Genomic DNA, 12,430 nt, shown 5'->3' with positions numbered 1-12,430 from the left:
GGAAACGTAAAGTCCGAAGTCTTTATATTAACGGCCATCTGTCAAACAATACTGTTTGCTCTGGGTTTAAACAGAGCGCGTTGTGTGTGAGGTCTTCTTTTGCGCACGCGGGCCGCTTTGAGCGTTCACACTAGAGCGCGTTTGCTGTCGCATTTTATTTGTAGTGTGAACGAGCAGACAAAAAAAATCGGATTTGATCAAAAAATCGGAATTGAGCATTAAGACCTGCAGTGTGAACGTAGCCTTTGAGACCCTCAAAGCTCTTTACAATTCCACTTTATAATTCCCTTCTGGCCATCACCAGTAGGTGAAAATGTCTTGCCCAAGGACACAACAACCGAGAGTGTCCGAGCCGGGGCTTGAACCGGCTACCTTCTGATTACAAGGCGAACTGCCAACTCTTGAGCCACGGTCGCCCTAAATAACGATAATAATAATTATTATTTGATGTAAAAAAAAGTTTATAAGAATCATTTTATATATTTGTCCATAACATTACATTTGAATTTAACAGTTCGATCTTTCAAATAACGGACAAATATTTGTGAAATTATGAGACATTTGTGAATGTATTTTAACAATATAAATATGCATATGTACAGACAAATACATTTAACAAACAAGAAAATTATGTTTTATTACATTTACAGTGATTTTACGTTAATTTACATTTGAAATGTAAAATCACAGCCTATTTAATGTTATTGTAGAAGAACAGTACAAAACTGTAAAATACACAGTAAAATACTTTTATATTACATTTTTTTTACAGTGCATTTATCTGTTTGTTTTCTGCCTCTATTTTTTCTGTCCTCTGTTTACAGGACTAAATTAAGAAAGTGGTTTGAATTCTTTGAAAAAAACAAACAAACCGCTATTCAACCATCCCAAGAATCAAATGCATTATTTTCTGTGACATGTCACTGATTTGCCCCCTAATGTTTCACTGCTGTCACAACAATTAATCGGAAATGGTTAATCAAGATTTATGAAGGGTAATCCCCAACAGGATGTAGGACCTCTCCTCTGACTGGCGGCTGGCAAGTGGCAAATAGCTTTTGAAAAATCAATACTTTCCAATTAAGTGACAGTTACTCCCATGGGATGGTGAAATCCTATGATAGGTTCAATCGTGTTTTGTTTAAATCTGAGGTTAAAATCAACACAAAAAAAAAAAGACTTTTTTCACCCATCAACATCTCTCAGTTTGCAGAACAAATTTCACTAAGGGTAAAATACATCAACATCCAAATAATAAAAAAAGGCACTGTGAGGCATTCAAATGGCTGTAGACAGCATGCTAAAAGCATTAGTTTCCAAGGTCATTATCAACTCTAAAAAAAGCCAACATGCAAAACTCAGAGGAGTGTGATGAATTTAAGGGGAAATGAAAACAACCTCTAAAAGACTGTACAACTGCATGCCAAAAATGCCATCAGCAACAATATGAGGTCTGCAAAAAAGCAATGCTGTGAGAACACAATCTGTTTCAAGGGCCTGGTTCAATTGAAGTTGACAGTGCTGGTATTTCACTCAGCCAGTTGCATACACACATAACCACAAGCCCCCAACCACCGTCAACAGCGTCTCTATCTAGGAAATTGCTAGTAGCTAGCTCCACTCCCAGAAGCTCAGCAGGCCAACGTAGAGTCAATTACGTTACTGGGTTAGCAGCCATAATGGCCTCAGAAGAGCAATAGAAATTAGGCACCGCGCTTACACCAAGGTGGGCTCGGATGATCGGTATATGATTGCAGCATTAGCTTATCTGCCACCTTCATCCACCTTTGGCGCCGACTCATAAAATACTTGGAAAAATGCATTCCGATGTGTCAGGCTCCATTCTTGATCAGTAAAAGTAGGAATGAGCTGTGCACAAGTCTATTAATGCCATCCCTTGATATATGTGTCTGTAGCTCGTCTGTATGACTTGCACTGCAGAAGGACTATATAGCCTTATGTAGATGGCACATTACTTATAAAAGATCCTTTCTCCAGTCACCAAAATTCAATGATTTATTTTTAATCTACTTAAAACACTCAAAGTTTCTGCTTTTTTTTTTTTTATCACAACAATGTGTTCCAAGCACATGCTGGGAAATCACCCTTTTATTATCAGAAGATGTCAATTGAAAATGATTCTGAGTTGAGACTGAGGGGGTCGCTTCCCGCAGAGTGCATGGTAATATTGGATACCTGAATGTCTTCAAAACACAGATATTGTGAAAACAATGATTGTCCTCATCTCTGCCTTCAAGACTTTAGTAATTCAGAAAGGGCGGGCTGTAGTCTGCGAGTATGCTGATTTATTCTTAGTTTGTATGTTTTTAGATATCCCTGATCCTGATGAACAAACAAACAAATAAATAAATAAAATCTGCCCATCCTGCATGCCTGGGGACGTTTGACAATTGTAAAAGCCACATCCATCTTCGAGACAAAGTATTGAACCTCAATGCTAGGGGAAATCAGCAAACACATTCATTTCTGTCAAGGAAAACCGTTGTGGACAGGAGAGGTACATTGTTTCTATTTGCCAATGATCAATTTTTGATGAGAGCAAAAAGATCGTTTCTTGGGAATGAAAGCAAAATGAATCTTTTCTCAACTCAGTATGAGTCAGGACTGTTTATGCAAGTACGGCATTAAGCTACGTAACCAACTTTCCTCTGCGCTGATTGCTGTATGTTGAAAAATTGAGTTATGGTTGCCAGATAACTGGCCCTATACGCTTTCATTTTAAATGATATATTAAACCATTTCTGCTTTGTCTGAAGGGCATGCAGCAGACAGTGATAGGGAAGCGAGAGAAATCAACTTTAGAATCCAAATTAAAAATGAATACAGGGCATATGCACAGGCCTCAGATGTCCCTTTAACTTCAAATGAGCTCCAGTGCGAGCATATTAATTCCATTTACAACTTGCTCATTTTAGGTGATTATAAATTTTTATTAATAAAGGTTGAGTTTCTTTGTATTAAGGTCAGTCAGGTAGTTTTCTGAAGCATAGAAAGCTCAGACTATTCCCTTATCTCCTCTCTCAAGGATTTTATGAGATCATGACCTTGTGCGCTTACTTGATTAGCACTTGGTTTTTAACATCATACACATTCTAATTGTCCTTTGACAACATTAGTCCTCCTGCGTAAGTGTCACCTTCCATGGGTGATGCCACAGTGCACAACCAGCCCAGCATCAACTAATGCACTTGTTACTATGAAAAGAATAAAGGCTGTTTTCGAGCTGCAGCAGATCAGGCATGGTGACCTCATGCTGGTGAAGAGGTAATTTCATTGAGCGCAAGTGGATTCCTTCCCACCTTTCCTGGTAATTTCACAGCATGTCGTGACATCACTCATGTCAAAATCAGTGTGAAGCACCCTAGAATGGAGTGACGGCACTAAATCTGGGTTGCAGTGCAATTTTTGTTCCAAAAGTAAGCTTGAGTAGTTCCCTTTTCAGAAAACTTCTTAGCACTGGTGCAAATGTTCAGTACATTTTTCCTCTTTTTCTTTTCCAAATGTCTTTATTTTTAATTGACTCCCATTTAAAGAAGCCCCCAGTCAATGGAGAACAGTGTACAGTGTTTAGACAATTTAGGTGTTATGAGTGACGGTATTAATAAACAATTCTGCTTTTAAAAACTGTTAAACCTTCTGAAACTAACGAATTAATGTAAATGAATGTAAAGAATCAAAAGCTATGACATTAGGACCAAAGTATCTATGAACTGTGTTGAACAGCGATCAGCTAAAGTTGAACTAGGCCCAGGCTGCTCTGTCATGCATTACCATTTTGTACCACAAGGTTGTATAGTGAGTTGATATAATCTTCATTTACATGTTAAGACATTAACAACACATTTTCATTTACTAATTTATTTGTTGCTTAGCAAAAGGTAAGCCCTGTTTAGAAATGTCAATAGTTAAAAGAACAGCAGCGCCCACTGAAAAAACATCTGGACAGTCATAAAAAAAGAACTGGTGAATATTTTACTCAATTTTGGAAAGGGATATTCGAAAACATACTTTTAACCAAAATTTCTAACCCAATCTCAGAATGCCGTTTTGCTCAGGGTTCATTACAAATATCTATATGGCATTGTGTCCTATTTACACAACATTTAAAAATATTAATCTTTCTGAAGTCTGAAGAAGCTGCCGAAGCACAGAGTTAATAATATATACATTGGGTTGATTTGACAGCACAAGGTAAATGTAAAAAAGGCCAGATCACAAAATCAAATTAAAGAAAGAACATTGCAATTTAAATGCTTCTAAGTGTTAAAAACAAATTAAATATAAGGGATCGCTATAACAGAGTTAAAAAAAAACAAAAAAAAACCATCAAGAATTGCACTCCTTCAAAAGTATGTCTTAAAGATGGGGTCACAGACTTTGCTAATCTCATTTCTTCAGGCAGTCCATTCCACAGCTTTGGGCTTTCAAAGAATAATCTCGGTCAGTTTTACTTTTTGGCTGCACCTCAGGAACAGATCTAAAACATCTGCCTCAGGAACTCGGGGTTCATGCAGGCTAAATTGGAACTAAGAGGTCAACTACACAGAGGCTACAAAAAACCCTTAAAAGTCAACAGCAAGCCCTAAAATCTGTTCTAATATTCAATGGGAGCCAGTACAAGAACAGCCAAAGTTGCAATAAAAAAATATCCCAACCAAAATGAACTAATGAAGTTACAACAACAACAACCTATAACTATAAAACATATATAGAAAATCACTCGTGACTTTGTAGCTGACCGTGAACATCTGGTTTCATAGGCAAATCCCTATTGTATTTATCACATTGAGGTGCGTGATTAAAGTGGCTACCCATCAGAGCAAAGACTACAGCTGATATAAACGTTGAAATAAAAATAACTCATAATGCAGCCATTGTGTCTCTTTAAAACAAGCATCCACACTGCCATGGATGGCATTGCCCGTGCACTGAAACAATCTTGTGCATGTCTCTCCTACACCAGCAGCATCAGACAGAAAAGAAGCATCCTGAATGAGAATGAGAATTTGATGCATATCCTGTACTTTCTCCAGTTGTCCATCAGAGGAGAAAGTACAGGATATGCATGAACAACTCTCTTTCAAAGAGTTGTTCATCTAAAATGCATATTCTATTTGTTTTATATCCTTGTAAAGCACAGTGAAACCAATGCAATGATTAAATTTATCATAAAACTCAGATTAATGACAAGATTGAAATCATTACATTCTAAAAATGTTACATGTTTTGCATCAATATACTTTACACACAGTTACTGATATCATTCACATAGGTTTACAGACTTCTTTAAAATATAATTTTGCTGTTGAATTGTATTTAAATTTATAAAATTCAAATTATGAAATTCTGGAATTTGTATTATTTTACTACACAAACTTGTAAACTCTTCAAAATATCCACCCTTTGCTTTAATTACTGCTTTGCACACTCTTGGCTTTCTCTCGATGAGCTTCATGAGGTAGTCACCTAACATGGTTTTCCAACGGTGTTGAAGGAGTTCCCAGAGATGTTGAGCACTTGTTGGCCCTTTTGCCTTCACTCTGGTCCATCTCACTTCCACTGTAATAAAGGAGTTAGAAAAGCAATTTATAAAATAACATCAATACATCACTCTATAAAGGCAGAACTGATCAATATCCACCTGACCCTTTTCCCCTGGACACATGACATCTAGAGTTGCAGAGGCACTCAACGTGAAAAGGATGACACACTATATTAACTAAATGATATCAGTGTTAATCTCTGCCAGAGAATTACTGACAATGAGACTATTATTTATGCTTAACAAGTAGACTGAAATTTTGTTGAAAAAAATAAAACAGAGGTGTTATCTTTCTCAAAATGTATGTACAAATATGAAAGAGAACATTTTAACAGGACTCTGTGCAGTCCTTTTAAAAACGAAGTATACCACTACTGCTTCCATAAAATTTAAGAGGGTAAGTAGCAGCCAGGTCATGCTAATCAAATGTACTTGATCAACTGATCATCAGCAAGTGTCACCACCTCTATCAAAGGAGAATTCTGGCAGTTTACTGGAGCATTCAGGTGTATATCAACACAATACCACAGGAAAGGACATCCCAGCAAACTGACCCCAAGGTCAGGCTATGCTTACAAAATTTACAAAGACCCCCCCCCCCAAAAAAAAAAAAAACAAAAAAAAAAAAAAAAAAAAAAAACCCCAAGAGCTACATTTCAGACTCTCTGGGCCTCAGTTAGCATGTTAAATATTACATTTCATGACAGTACAATTAGGAGTAAGATTTAACAAATGTGCCTTATTTGGAAGGGTTGCCAGGAGAAAGCCTCTCCTCTCTAAGAAGAACATGGAAAAACAACTTAGGTTTGCCAAGTTGCATCCAAACAAACCACAAGACTTATTAGAAAGTATTTGGAGAAAATTAACTTTAAAGAAATGCAGCATAATGGCCTAAAGGTTAACACCATCACCTCATAGCAAGAGGGCTTTGTATTAAGACTCGTTAGCTGTTCCCCCCAAACCACCACTCCAAATCTAACCACTCAAGCAATAACTTCAAATTAGGTGTCTTTCCCTCATGATGAAAAATCCATGTTTGATTCCCTGTTAGAAGCGCAGTGTTCCTGGGCCACTGATCACTCCTTGTATCAGAGGTGATACTTAGAAAGTCAGTGTGCTGAAATGCTTAGTTTGCCATTGTGGGATCTTTATAGTTTAAATTGCCTCACTTCAGCTCTAAGTTTGTGGGTTATGAACTCAATGCATGAAATAAAACATCAATCTGTGTTGGGGAAGTTTCATTAGAAGACGTGTGCCATCTGAAATGGAATGCCACCTCTGAGGAAATGATCGCTTTACAAGTCAATATTAAATATGACTGAAATTTAGCCTTGCTCACAAACGAGAGTACATTGCTTGGGAACTAATCAATCGTACTTTGTAAATAATAAGTATTTCACATTTTTTATTTGTGTAAGCCACTGCAGTACACACCAAGGTCCCTCTTTTCATAAGCTGGTACACACAGGCAGAGACAGAAGGGTGAAACTGCTCACTGGCCAGACCTTTAGGGTGATTTTGTGACTAGAGAGTCTGGCCCTGCTGGGAACAATGGTGTCACAGATATGACATGGTTTGGATTAGGTGGAAAACACTATAAATAGATTCTGTATGGCTTGGCATTAATCAAAACTGAGGAGATTAACCACTCTCATCCCAAAAAGCTGTGCACTTCATCCGGTGAAGCACAACCTTGCAACCAAATATTTGTAATGCAAATTCCAGTGAACTTAACAGCATGCAAATAGTTTAAACATGAGAGTTTGAGAAGAAGATCGAAGGCATAGCACAGACTTTTCAATTCTAGTAAGGTCAGTGAAGGTTTTTATCTGCATTTTCTTCATGTAAAAGCAATGTGGAGTATCCTTCTTGCTCTTCTTCTTCTATATTCCAAAAAAGAAGAAGAGTAGGATCAGGAAAGATATTCTAGAAGATAAAATAACAGTACTGTAGGACACATCCTGCCTGATTCTTGTCACAAAGAAGTCATTACCATCGGGCCTCAATGACTATCCCTCAGATGGAGTTGGCAGACACTCAATCAGCTTACTGTCATGGGCTGGTCGTGGGTTTCAGTCTCTGTTTTTTTTTTTTTTTTTTTGCTTCATTTGCTTCATCCAGAGCTACAGCCAAGTATTACCTCCCCCCCCCCCCCACCCCACCACGCAATTAAATGTAGAGGTTGATGCCTTTGACTCTAGGGTGGGAGCAGTGCTGTCACAAGTGCCCAGAAGGTAAGCAACACCCCTGTGCATTCTTTTCCTGATTTCATCCTACCATTGAGTGGAACTATGACCTTAGGAACCACCAGCCGCTAGCTTTGGAGGAATGGTGACATTGGTTGGAGGGCACTAAGCATAATCATGGCTAATCAAAGCAAACTAACTATTCCATCAATTTTTTAAAAGGTTAAATTAAAAACGAAACAATCTTTTTTTTTAATAAAATGCAAGATTTGAATTAAAATTGCCTTAGTTGTTAAATCAAAAGTCACTGTGAGCGCTACATAGTACAATAGATGTCCACATGACCTAGGCTACAAAAGAAAAGACTCATGCTTTGTGCCGTTTCTGTGGAAGGGCTGATTCTTTTACAGCCATGTAAGCAATGAGTCTCTAATTGTCTTACACACAAAAAACACACACAAATTACTTTGGACACCTGCTCATGATTGATTTTCCCAAAGAGACTGCCAAAGCAGCTGATCCAGAAACACACAGGGGTGGAGGGGTTAATGACGTGGCCCAACATGACCTCATCCTCTTGGGTGTTTAGGGCAGTTAAAACTAGCTGTGTCAGGCTCACATACTTATGTGTGTTTTTATCTGCTTGTTTTGTCTTCCCCCCCCCTTTGCCTGCATAATTATGCATTTCTAATACGTGAGTGAACTTACTCAATTCAACAAAGCAGAAACAATTAAGAAAGAGAATAAGTAAAATTACCTTGGATTATTCATTTAGAGACAAATGAAGTCACAGATTTTGCTCATTTTGACTTGTGCATGAATATGAACTAAAAAAAAAAAAAATTAAATCCTGAAGCGCAAACTTACATCAGCAAGTGTTGTGTATGTGCATGCGTATGTATCTTTGTTTACTGCTACATAGCTTTGGCAGAAAGGCCTGATGCGTCATTCTCACTCTTTCTTTTGGATGAGGAAGCGTGTAAAATTTGCATGAACTCTCGGTCACTAGAGGCGTAAGCACTGAGCATTGCACGCCATTGGTATTAAGAGCTGAATTGAAATGTCCATTTTCATTTCAGCTGTCAACGGTCACAGAAAATGTGTGGACAATAAACCACACTGGTGTCTTGAAATCAGCTTGCTGTTTGCAGTCTCAGCAAGTGTCACTTTTCATAATTTCGTACAACCATAATATTTTCTCAATTACAAGTACTTTTCTTTGCTGTCACCATGAATAAAATTGTGTATTCTCCGTTAAAAAATACATTTGAGGCTGATACCATTTACTTGGACTGACAAAAATGAATATAGGCAACAACAACAACAATGTATATGTTCTTTAGGATGTGAGCTTCTAAACTTTGATTGACTAAATCCTTACTTACAGTATACTTAGTTACTCAGCAACAGTAACAAGCTAAACAATCTGCTGTTTTTTTATTTTTATTTATATATGTTGACTTCACCATTACCCTGTACCCTGGTGTAATATTATTACCCAATTTCACACCAAAACAAAAGAAAAGATATAGTTTCGAGAGGTTATGTCACTATTCATGACAACTGTACAGAGTATTCTTTTTTTAAACTTGTCTCTTTCAGTTTTGATTACATCACGTTGCTGTTTCAGTTATGCACAATTGAGGCCACAAGCACTCTAAAAGATACTGACTGTTTGCCAGCATTCTTCTTAGCCGGAGGTGTCAAACACAAGGCCTGCGGGCGAAAACTGGCCCCCCAAAGAGTCTCAGCAGGCCCACTGGATGATATTGGGAAATGTGAAGGACTTTTAAACTTTTAACTCTATGTTTATAGGTTTTACAACCTTTCATACTGATGAAGGACTTCCATGGCTGTTCATAGTACATCAAAGTAATGAAGTGATAAACAATTAGATTACAGTAAATCTCCTGTTTATTTTCACTAGATACAAGATAAATTTGTGTAAACTTCCTTAGACTTCTTTGGTGCGGCCATACTTGAGATCAAAGTGGGTTGTATGTGGCCCAACCAGTTTATTAATTTTTTACTTTCAGAACTCATAACTATCGGTACTGGGGCAGAGAAGTGCACAGAGGTAAATTGGAAATTTACTTATCACATGTATAGTTTCACCTATAAAACAAAAATCAAAAAGAATGCAATGGTGAGTCAGCAACATTTCTAATAAAAATATAGAGATACATAGTGCACTGAATACAGACTCTACATACTTGGAATGAACTTCAAACTAATTTGCCAATATCTGTTTATGTCCATTGCACTCATACTGTCTAATCAAACTTGCTTTCATTAGCAGTCCTCCCTCTCATTCAATTATTGTGATATTAGTCTTCAGACTAACCAACATAGTAACTAAAATTTGGACTTTCAGGAGTTTAGAAAACAGTGGATGACACTGTATAAAACTGTACACTTGAAGATGAACATAACCACCAGGGCTGTGTTCATCCAAAATACAGTTTTATGTTAAAAACACAATATGTGGGATAACTGATTGGCCTGTCAGCTTAAACTGTATTGGGTTAAATCTTGATAAAAAGAAGGTGAATACTGTTTAGTGTATATGCTCTATCTAGACACATGAAGGTTCTAAAGACTGCTTGTTCAGCTGCATGCTATTTCATATTCAGTCACATACAGCTGAAAGCTACCTGATACAAACAGCAGTCCTCTACTGTTGCTCACTGAGTAGCTCCAGCGGAGTAATTGAGGATTGAGAGCTTTGCCCAAGGGCATCTCAACTGGAGTTGTTGATGGAAGGCAGTGTTAGTCACTTCCCCTGACATTCCCAACTACTGTGAGGATTCACTGAAATTGATCAAAGTCAGTATAAGCGTGTTCCTTTATGAGAAATATGTAATAACAAATGATACTTGGTTGGACTCTTGTTCAATAAAAAGATGTATAAAAATGAACACACTATAAAGGACATTAGCTTAACAACTTACTTTTACCACTTACTCATGAACTGAAATGATCAGCCCCATAGAGATGTATTGAGGCGTGGGTCCATTCACTCTTAAATTAGATCATGCATTATTCCTTTTTAGTGGTAATCTGTAAAATGGTCTAGCATAGTGGATTTTGCACAGTGGGCCAAAAATTATATTTGAAATTAGACATTAATTATCAGCTTTTTTGGAACAGAACTATGCACTGCAGATTCTTTTTCTAATACATCAGAGGAGGAAAGAAGGTACTGAGCTGTACCCAAAGAACAAATGCAATAGTTAAACTAGCAGTTTGTGGTGTATTCTTTATTTTCACAGGATTATCAAAAATGTGTCCTCCTTGAAAACTTGCTACAGCAGTTGGTATTGTATGCACCGATATTAGAAAAGAATATATTGCACACATCTGCCAGTTACTTATTCTTAGTGTGAAAGTTGGAAAAGAATATATCATAGATGGACAAATGCCACACAATAGAGGCCATATAAATCTGCAAAAAGCTCAGCTAGTGTTAAACCACATGAAATGGCACAGAAATGAAAATCTTCTTTGTTGTTTTCTTTATTCCTTTTTTGCTGTGCCAAGTTATATTTAGCAGCTTTGTGAAAGCAACCATCTCCCCTGGACTCCGCAGAAAATATTAGTTTTGTTCAATACCTTGTGGATACATGTCTGTTGTCGCTCAAAGATAAACCTGTTTTATTTATATTTATTATCAAATATGATTTATAATAAACATATTTTAAAAGTATTTTGCTTATCAATGGGAGAATGCAGAGATGGTTTCAGCCTTGGTGGTATGTAAAACATTCGATGCTGTGCTGGGCAAAATGAGTCTAGTTTGTAGAAGAGTAAGAATAGCAGGAACGTGAGAATGGGTGTTATGTTGACACTTCACTTGAGGCAAGTCATCAAACAACCTTTTAAAATACACACACACACACACACACACACACACACACATATATATACATATATACATATATATATATATATATATATATATATATATATACACATATATATATATATATATATATATATATATATATATGTGTATATATATATATATATATATATATATATACACATATATATATATATATATATATATATGTGTATATATATATATATATACATATATATATATATATATATATATATATATATATATATTAGAGATGGCACGATGCCACTTATGTCCGATACCGATATCATAAATTTGGATATCTGCCGATACCAATATGAATCCGATATAGTGTGTTTTTTAATCAATAAAACTTTTTTTTTTATCTTGCTGCATTTTGTATAAGTTCATACTCAAGTTTAAATAAACAACAACACTAAAGCTATTCTGTTATACTTGTATGTAAAAAATACACTACACCCAAAATATTTCAAAGTTCAGCAACACTGATCAATCTAATAAAGTTAAACCTACACCATCCTTCCTATTCTGGTATTTTAAAGAGTACTTAGCGGAAATATTAAGCAACCTAACTAATAGGGTTGCAAACTCCCAGCAAAAAAATAAAAAATAAAATAGGGAACCACCACCCACCTCATGATGCTTAATTGACATAATCAATTTTAATTTGATGCAGTGTGGAAAAAATGCACAGAAATCAATTATTTTTCAAGAATAATTAAATCGATTCAACATCTTTCTTCAACAGAATTGCAGACTGCACAGATGGTATCTTCCCAAAGGAAAAAGTAGTATAGG

The sequence above is a fragment of the Simochromis diagramma genome, unplaced genomic scaffold, assembly GCF_900408965.1.
Source record: "Simochromis diagramma unplaced genomic scaffold, fSimDia1.1 OVJJ01000176.1, whole genome shotgun sequence".
NCBI classification, from domain to species: Eukaryota; Metazoa; Chordata; class Actinopteri; order Cichliformes; family Cichlidae; genus Simochromis; species Simochromis diagramma.
Note: the sequence above shows the minus strand (reverse complement) of the source record.